The sequence below is a fragment of the Amblyomma americanum genome, chromosome 11 (assembly GCF_052857255.1).
Source record: "Amblyomma americanum isolate KBUSLIRL-KWMA chromosome 11, ASM5285725v1, whole genome shotgun sequence".
Lineage (NCBI taxonomy): Eukaryota > Metazoa > Arthropoda > Arachnida > Ixodida > Ixodidae > Amblyomma > Amblyomma americanum.
This window is the reverse complement of record NC_135507.1, coordinates 54050660-54060964: the sequence shown is the minus strand read 5'-3', so window position 1 is coordinate 54060964 and position 10305 is coordinate 54050660. Positions and strand designations below refer to the sequence as shown.

Below are 10305 nucleotides of genomic sequence, written 5' to 3'. Positions count from 1 at the left end.
TCTCTCAGCCAAGTACATTCTGGCGTCCCACAAGGAAGCGTGCTTGGCCCCTTGCTTTTTTGATATTTATTAACGATTTACCTGACTCTATTTCCCGAATCAGACTTTTTTCCGACCAATGCGCAATTTATCGCAAAATTTATACTAACGAAGATCGCCTAGCCTTACAATCTGACCTCGATACAGTAACAGCATGGTGCTCTGCTTGGCTTATGCAACTTAACCTTTCCAAAACAAAATTTGTCTTTTACTAACCGAATGTCTCGATTTCAAACAGCGTATTCTTTAAATAACAGTCCAGTCGAGTTAGTAACCACGTATAAATACCTCGGTCTTCACGTTCATTCAGACCTAACATGGAACCACGACATTAACCTTATTCTTGCATCTGCTAATCGGTCATTAGGCCTCTTAAAACACAACTTAAAGCATGCTCCCTCTCACCTCCGATTACGTGCTTACACCACTCTTATTTGACCCAAAATTGAATATGCTTTGGCTATTTGGGACCCTCATCAAGCACATTTAATAAATAACATCGAATCATTGCAGAATCGCGCAGCTCGTTTCATCTACTCTGATTATTCACGTCATTCCAGCATCACAGCCTTGAAGAAACGCGCTGATCTGCAAGATCTATATCTCCGTCGTAGGGTGGTACGATTATCACCTTTTCATAAACTGTATCATCACCCAACGCTTCATAATGACTTTGTTTCTTTGCCTTCCTCCATATTTGACCGCCGTGACCATCCGTTTAAAGTTAAGCGCTTGTCATGCCGTACATCGAACCATGCACATTCATTCATTCCACGCACTATAACCAACTGGAACGCTCTCCCTTCAGATGTTGCTACCACCACTGATCCGGAGAAATATTATAAACTAATACCTGCCACTACTTCTGCGTAACATCTTTTAGTACATTGTTAACTTACCAGTGCATTAAATTTTTGTCTTATTTCTGTTATTGATGATTCTATATATAGTTTTATTTTCATGCCGTTGTGGATAGACATTGTATAACTTGTATTAACTATACTGTGTTAATGTTTGTTTCTTGCCATTTATGCTTCAATGTTTAATTATGTCGGTTTTGTATTTTTATTCCAACAATCCATATGCTTTTATCTGTTTTTTGTTTGTAGTTTCTTGAATTTTTTGGCTTATTTATTTCTTTTGATTCTTGCCTTTACCGCCCCCCCCCCTCATGTAATACCCTCAAATTGAGGGCCTTTAGGGGTATTTTGTATAAATAAATGGATAAATATGATGTGCAACAGTAATCACCCTTTAGAATGTTATATTGGATCAACACACACACACGCACACGCACGCGCGCGCGCACGCACGCACGCACGCACACACACACACACACACACACACACACACACACACACACACACACACACACACACACACACACACACACACACACACACACACACACACACACACACACACACACACACACACGCACACACACCTATATATATATGATCATACTAATCCTGCGCCCTAATCCACATTGATCCACTCACTTATTCCTATCATTTTGAAGGCGCTCTCTGATTGGTGAATTGGGGTCACGCGACCACAATGTCGTCACGAGGGTCACATGACCCTAATTGACCAATGACGGAATTTTGTTACGGTGAAACCGGGAACTGCATGACGACAACCTAAATGCCATCGCATTGGAAAACAACTGGCTAACAGCATTAAGCTTGTTTCGTGTGATATTAACCTGCTGTTAGACCCCAACCTGTCGACATCTGGATAACTGGTCACTAAACATTATATAGTATTAAGCTATTAACTCAGCGGAATGAAAGAAGACAATTTTCACTGAACCCGAGTAAACGGGGGAGGGGCGTGTGCTCTTTATTCTGTTTACGAAGATTTCTTGAGAGGCATTGATTGGAGGGGGAAATTAATTGAGCAATTATTGAAGATGGGGGATAATTTTACAGAAGCAGCAGAACAGACAAACGCATGCTGCTTCTGGGATCAGAACCCACGGCCTCTGAATCTCGGCGTACGATGTTCTATGAAATAAGTAACATACTGGAGGCGTACCTATTGGCGAAGTGTCAACACAGGCGTACGCCGGATTGCTAGATACAGGCTGCGCACGCGCTGTAACAGGCGCGCCACTCCTCGCTGCAATATAAGCGGGCAGGACATACTTACCCTTCTGATGGCTCTGGAAAAGACAAAACGGGGTATTATGCTACGGTATAAAGCCCGTAGGCGTGAACATCCGACCTATTACTGATGCGTACTGCAGGTAGCAAAAGAATTTGGGGGCACCTAAGCTGCGCCGTTAATGGTATGACGTAGCAGCGGTTCCTCTTGCTTACACAGACGCGGACACCAAAGACCACACGGCATACATATAACGCCCCGCTTTAACCAAGCCATACGAACATCGCAGTGAACAATGTCTACAACTCCTATGGACGTCTTACGGACGTTCAGAACGTCCGCAGGATGTCGAAGGGAGTTCCAGTGCCCATTGAGGTGTCCGTGTGGCGTAGCGGTAGTGTCTCGGACGCGCAACGAGGTCCCAAGGACCAAAGGTTTCCGATGCGCTGCTAGTTTGGCAGGCGCCATCTATGGAAACCTTTGTAATCGACAAATCTTCATTTTTCCGTCACGCCAACGGCAACGCCAACGCTGGCTGTTCTGCGACACGATGCCCTTGCGCTTTTCGCGTAACACAGTAAACACGCAGCCGCCCACAAAGCGAGGCACAACTAAAGCCCCTTGATATCATTGCACCATCTGGCGACAGCGTCTGGAATCTGGACAAACATTTGAGGGCTCTCTCTTATTAACATTGGTATCAGTTTGCCCGGTTCAATGCGTCGCGCTCGTGTTTTCATTGCGCGATAGCCTTCACATACAGGGGCCGAGTTCGCAAGACACTACAAGTGAGGGCCCCTCGACTACACACACACAACGCTCGCAATATGGGCGCAGACATGTCTATGTCAAAAGCCACCGGTTAGTCAAAATTAACACTAATCTAAGAGCAGTTGTGAAATAACTATCCATTCTTGACCTGTGTTCGGAGAGTATCGTGTACAAAGGACTAATGAAGATTGGCCGGCGCGTTCAATGTGTCTTGTTATTTCTATTTACTAGCGTTTGGACGGCGGACGTTAATCGATATATAATGAGGACAAAGGGAAGTACAGGAAGAAAACAGTTCCTCACCGTCATAACTTGGCATTTCTGAAATTAGAAAAAAAGCGAAATATAGCTCCATCATAAGCCCATAGTTATTGTAGTGTTTCGCCGCCGTTGAATAACATGAAGTAATATACAAAATTCGCATTTTTTGGTGTGTTGTAAAGCTTGGTAATGGCTTGAAATGAGCTTCGGCTGTTTCTCAGCGGAACGAGGGCACAAGCAACGGCACAAGCAACGCCGCCAACGCGCGAGGAGGAAAGGAGGCGAAAACAAATAGGTACAAGTAAGTGGAGGATGGGATGGAGTAGGGAAAATGTTAGGCATCAAATTATCTTAATGATCAGCGAAAATATTCCATTTGGGGTCGAAGCAGTAATGTACAGAGCGCGGTAAAGCACGTCCAACATTCTCCGACAAAAATTATGAGTATTGAAAAATTGTAAGGTACTGCTATGGAAATATTGAAGGTAATGGCCCATTCTGCCCATGTGTAGCGAAATTTTTTAAAAGTTATTGCAGCGCTTGCATCGAGCAGCTAAGGCTTCCAGAATAAACAAAGGGGAACGATTTTTAAGATAGCAAAGACGCAATCAGCAAAAAAAAATGCAAGCCTGCCATCGTATGATCAGCGGATATATCGATTGTTATAGTGAAATCTTACAATTTATGAAAAAATTGAGTTAATAAACTCTTTCTCGTTCAACAGCTTGCTTGGGGCCAGAGGCTGTTATAGAAGGAAGCAGAGTACGTTTGGAACAAAAGAAAAGCTACTCGGATAACCACGGCGTGAAATCCGCTGTTCAGAGCATGTGCAGCCTTGGAGGGACCGTTTAATTATAACTATTTTCCAGATTGATTTTTCAAACTAAAAACAATAACTTACCCGTGAGACTAGCAATGAGCAATGCAGATGAAGTTTAAGTTTACGGGCATGAATGTTAAAAAACTAGACAAATGCTCAGTACTTGAAGATATTTTATGGGAGTCACATGTGAGTTCCAATCGAAGCGATAAGATAAACGCACTCGTTTCACGGAAGGTCTATAAAATAGCCTCTCACCACTGTAGGCTATGTCTGGAAAAAAAAAAGAGAGACAAGAAACCCGGTTAAAACAGATGCCCAGAGAATTTGCATTGTGGCACCATTGATAAGAGGTAGAATTATGGGTAACACAGAGGGCGATTCAGTATGCGCAATGGTTTGCTAGAACTTTAGGGACACAGATAAAAGGAACCAGCAAGAGGTGGATTTATAGGTAACAGTTACAGCGGGTGATTAAATATGCGCCATAGTTTATTAGAACTTTATGGGCAGAATTAAGGGGAACCAGCAAGAGGTGGATTTATAGGTAACAATAACAGCGGCCGATTCAGTATGCACCAGGGTTTGTTAGAACTTTAGAGGCAGAAATAAGGGGAACAAGAAAGAGGTGGATTTATGTTTGACGGGGGTTTAACGTCCCAGAGCGACTCAGGTCATGGCACGCCATAGTGGAGGGCTCCGGAAATTTCGACCACCTTAACGTGCACTGGCATCGCACAGTGCACGGGCCTCTATAGAATTTCGCCTCCATCGAAACTCGACTGGCGCGGCAGGGATCGAACCCGCGTCTTTCGGGTGAGCAGCCGAGCACCATAACCACTGGCGGCATAATCACGGCGGCAGGTGGATTTATGGCTAACACAGCGGGTGATTCAGTATGCGCCTGGTGTGCCATAACTTAGGGGCAGAAATAATGGGAACCAGCAAGAGGTGGATTCCCGGGTGACAGAGCGGGCGATTCAGAATGCGCAGTGATTTCTTAGAACTTCAGCGGCAGAAATAAGCGGAACCATGTGTGTGTGTGCGGGGGGGGGGGGGGGGGGGGGAGTTTTTCGCTGAAATAACCGCTCCCAGGGGAGGGTGCGGGTTCTCACACCAGCGTCTGTCCGGAGTCTTCTCTCTTTTCCACGTTTTTTTTTTCGCTTTGTTTTCCATCCATTACTAGCTAAAGCCAAGTGGCACCAGGTTAGGAATGTAAAGATACGCAAAAATGTTTATTACACACTTCACGGGGACTTGAACACTTTGTGTTTTCAGTTTATTGTCTCAAATGTATCGATGTTGGAAGATGGCGTATGACTGAAAAGTAAAGTGCTGATTGAATCATGAAATGGTTGATTTTTTAACGTTGCGAGCAAGATCCGTATTAAGCTAGCATGAATATTAGTTCGCTGTTTTGCTCGCATGATAAAATCCAATCACCTAGTTCAATAACAGTAACTTCCCGAATAAAAATTACAAAATTGTGCCTCAGCTGAATCTGCATCTGTGCATGAGAATATCCAGTTATAATACAGGCCTATCAGTCGCTCTGCATGACACCTTGTATGAGTGCAATGTCTCGTCGTGCTTACCCGACTCCATCGTCAAATTTTAGGCTAGAAAGGGAAAAAAAAGAGTGGTAAATGCGGCGCACCGGAGCTTTTATCACAACTGGCGCTAAATCTGAGCAGCCACGCAAAGAAAAAGAAAACAGAACACTATAAAACACAATGCCGGCATGCGTGCTTTCGTGCGAACACTGCCGAATGCTGCCATTCATTTATAGAGCGGATTGTTTTCACTGGAAACGCTGGACATCGTCCGATACACAAGACAGCGCACTTTGTCACATTCCCATTTATGTCGCCACTTAGTGCTCGCAAACTACAGTTGTCTATGTCGCTTAGTGGGTCACGTGACGTTCCGGGGCGTTGTACACATTAAACCAAACCGCAATAGCCAACAACCATTCCAGGGCGGCCTTACAGACTCCCGTGTTCACCAAGACCGTAGACTTGTGCACAATACTACTCTATCTTCTCTGCAGAATTTCGCAGCTCGAAAGATTAAGCCGAACGACCACGGGCAGAGCTATCCTCGAAATGGTAGGCCTGCAAGCAGATAGGGGACTACGAGGCAAATCGAGCATCTCGCAGGACTGCCGAGCAAATCTCCCCTCCCTCGCAACATGCATCCCATATGCAACACGGAGAGGAGGGAGAAGAGAGCAGAAGCACTAATCAGACGCTTCGATTCGACGGACAGCAAGTCGGTTGCGTACGTGGACGCGGCAAGTGGCAAGTCGGGTGCGGCGGTCGCCTCGGTGGTCGACGACCGAGGTGCCCCCGTATCGGCTGCCACCATTAGAAGCCGAAACACGGAAACGGCGGAAGAAGTTGCGATAGCGCTCGCTTGCGTTGGAACGGAAGCCAATTTCATAATCAGCGATAGCAAAACAGCCATCTGGAATTTTGGAAAGGGTAGGATCACGCCGGAAGCGGCAAGGATTCTGGCCGGTAGACGCCTCAACAGAAAAATCAGTCTAATTTGGACCCCCGCACACGCCTCCGTTCCTGGCAACGAGGCGGCCCACGAGTTAGCCCGAGCTCTCTACTTCCGGGTGGCTGTGGAGCCGCCCGACTGCCGGAATATGGACGAGCGTCTGCAAAATTACACGGAGATTGTTGAAAATTATAGGTTATGCCGGAGACTGGTGCCACCACCGGACAGAAATCTAAACAATAGGGAAGCAGTCGCATGGCGGCGCCTTCAAGCTGGGAACTTCGTAAACCCGGTAGGGCTTATCATATTCAGACTGGTGATAGAAAAAACGATAAGTGCAAGCACTGTGGGGAGAGAGGGACCCTCGACCACATAATGTGGGAATGCGCTAGCTCCCCAGGGGCTAAAGCAAACAAATTGTAGAGAAGCCTGGGAAGCCCTGCTGCGGAGCGAGGTCTCTGCTCAACAGCAACAAGCCATCCGACTGGCGACAGAAGCCGCGAAGAGTCAAGGCCTCTTTGCCTGCTTGTGATCGCGGAGGTCCCCGCCCCCGTCCTCTAGGCCTTCGTGCCGGGGTCGGGGAGTAGGGGGCCTCCTTATCTGGTGGAATATTAAAGCTGTTATCATCATCATCTCTGCATACCGGAGGAGGCACTGCAGGGTCTCACCGTTTCTAAGCCCCATCTGTGCCATTGTGGTTGTGTTTGAGCGTGTCCCCCTACGGGGCACACGTCCTTCGCGAAGTAGCAGAAGTGTTCGGTAGAGGGCGCCACTTTAATTCAGGGACTCCTCTCGCGCGTAGCTGACACACACATCACCGTACTATGTGCATGCTTGGGCAAGGTGAGTTACTGCAACATTATCGGAACCGCGCAAAGACGTCGACGAGAAAAGAGGACAGAGACAGGTCTCTGTCTTGTCCTCTTCGCTTCCGTATAGTTCTGTGGCACCCATTCACAGTTGTGATGGCGTTGTCATTGAATAAAATGCCACCGGATCACTGTTTGACGACCGACAGAAAAGAAGGAACATTTGAGAAATAGCAGGCAGGAAATTGATTTTTCAAGACGGACATTAGTTCAAAGCTTTTGTTTTGAGGTTTACAGTGTGGTAGGTAGCGCACTAATTGCAGCGTTTCTTCCCCCAAAATAAACGAACCAAGCGCTGAATTATCGGTCGGTGACCTATGACAGTCTAGAAAAAGACTATTGACGCAACTTTTATCCAACTAAATGAGGTTGAACTAGCGCTAACTTTAAAGCAAGGCAGGGTGACAGTTACTACTGTAGTGTCGTTTCTGTCATGGTATATAAATGACTCGAGAGCCTAGCTAGAAGCAGGTTCTAATCGCAGAAACAGGACAAAAAATTGCTAGGAAGACCCATATCATAACCTGTACGACCTAGTCTATCTCGGTGCTCTTGTGATGATACTAGAAGACCATCTATATGATACACCCAGAGGCCTTGCGGCACAACTTGTTTGACGAAGTTCGTAGCTGCTTTGTGGCATATCCTCTCCCAGATGGCCCCAACTTCAGACTCACACGTATCCTAACCTGCATCACAATCACTTGATCTTCCCCACCCTCAACCCGGACGAATGCCCGCTCTGCCAAGAACACCGGCCTACACTGTGCCATTCCGGTTGGGCTTGCACAGCATCACCCTTCGGCGTCCCACCCCTTCCTCTTGGGAAGATGCTCTGTCGTGCACAGAGTCAACCGACCAGCGCCGGCTCATCGAGAGGGCCGAGAAAATAGCGGTGGCCAACGGGGCCGTGAACTCAGGGCCCTTCTTGAGACCGCTCTGACCAGCACGAACCCGCAAGACCAGCGACAGCTGCTCTGGTAGGCCTGCAGGATCGCGGCGGCACATGGGCCCCTGCACTGCGGGCTCCACTCAAGACGACGAGATTATAGTTTTCCGATAAATTGTTTTCCTCCTTCTCCTCTTCCTCGTCTATCGCTGCCCTAGCTTTGTAGCTGGCGACCTAAAGCGAGCCCTGAGACGCGGGAAATAGAATTTAAAAGCTCACCAAGGGGGCAGACTTGGATGGCAGATCGAGTCTTCAGCGAGGGCCCTGCGCGTGCTTTGGGAGCCTGTAAAAACCTCAACTTCGTCTCTTCTACGCCAAGCACCTTAAATATTATTGGGACAGGAAAATTTGTTGCTCTCGGCAGCTTGAAGTATCACTTACGAGGCTGCGCTGCCGCATCCCCCCTCTAAATTTCTATTTACACAAGTCGGGTTTGGCGCTGCTCTCTCCCCTTTGTGCATTTTGCCGTGAGCCTGAATATATAGAACATTTTTGGCTGTATTGTCGCCGATTCAACTCTCTGAGAAAAAGGTTGCTGGAGGAGCCCTTGCAGCATATTGGCCTTAGTTTGAGCAGCCCGCTTTTGCTATCATTTGGCGCCACCACATTTGGGTTCAGCCACGGATCTGTTTGTACCGCTGTTCTAAATTCCCTGATACAATCTCACCGACTGCCTTGCTAAGTGTTCCAAACTTTTCTTTTCTATCAATTATTACATTTTGACTTAATCATTATTATTTAATCCCGCTCTTTATTATTATTCTTAAAATTTTGAAATCAAAACTCTCATCCCTTTTCTGTTCATGACGAAGAATTCACCGGTGTTGCGCTACCACGTGCTTTTAATTTTTATTAACTGCGTTCAGGTGAATAGCCACCCGATTCTTGGCTGCTCCCCCAGTGTGGGTATGTGCCATCTTTTGATAGGCTAACAACAACAACAACGACAGCCATAATTATTGGCGCTACACTAATGCACCGACCGGTCGACGCGGTGTAAATTTGATAGCGAATGCCCTGTGGCTCATCATCCTTGATAAAAAAGCGATTTGCGAAGTTGCGTCAATATTTCTTTGCCTACCTTACCTCACATTACGTTTTTGGGATTTATGAAAGAAAATCGATAATCTGACTGCGTGGCGGATCGAGTCTGAGCTAAGTATGGGGAACAGATCGTTTCGGCAATTACACTATACAACTAGGGTTTTGACTTTTCAGTTTTTATTTTCGGAAAATTCGGCGGAATTTTTCGCTGTTTATTTGATAACGAAGTTATTTGATGCGGATGAAGTACAGGTTTTTTTCGGCGACATACTGCTGCCTTCCTGTGAGGTCAAAGAACACTTCCAGTTTATTATAGCTTTCTCAGCTTCAGGATCTCGTTTACCAACATTACTGCATCGATGATAGTTCATCATAATCACCATCATCATCATCATCATCATCAGCCTGACTGCACCCACTGCAGGGCGAAGGCCTCCCACACGTCTCTCCAATTAACCATGTCATTTGACAGCTGCGCGCACCTTATGCCTGCAAACTTCCTAATCTCATCCGCCCACCTAACCTTCTGCCACCCCCTGCTACGCTTGCCTTCTCTTGGAATCCACTCCGCTATCCTTAAGGACCAGCGGTTATCATGCCTTCGCATTACATGCCCTGCCCAAGCCCATTTCTTCCTCCTAATTTCGACTAGGATGTCATTAACCCGTGTTTGTTCCCTCACCCGCTCTGCCCGCTTCCGGTCTCTTAACGTTACACCTATCATTTTTCTTTCCACGGCTCGTTGCGTTGTCCTTAACTTAACCTGAATACTTTTCGTTAGCCCCCACGCTTCCGCCCCGTAGGTGTGTACCGGTAACTTTTCTCTTGAGCGATACAGACAAACTGCTATTCTTGATCTGAGAGAACCTGCCATATGCGCTTCACCCCATTCTTATCCTTCTAGTTATTTCCCTGTCATGATCCGGATCAGCTGTCAC

The 10305-nt window shown here is 46.7% G+C and overlaps 1 long non-coding RNA gene across 1 annotated transcript; it reads right to left on the bottom strand.

Annotated features, from left to right (window-relative positions):
* Window positions 1-3222: 3222 nt before the first annotated feature.
* LOC144110435 (uncharacterized) lies at window positions 3223-8627 on the bottom strand. The gene is made up of 4 exons (XR_013309837.1): window positions 8543-8627; window positions 5596-5619; window positions 4259-4273; window positions 3223-3240 (listed from the first exon to the last, which is right to left on the bottom strand). It is a non-coding gene; the product is annotated as an uncharacterized LOC144110435 (long non-coding RNA).
* Between the last annotated feature and the right edge of the window lie 1678 nt (window positions 8628-10305).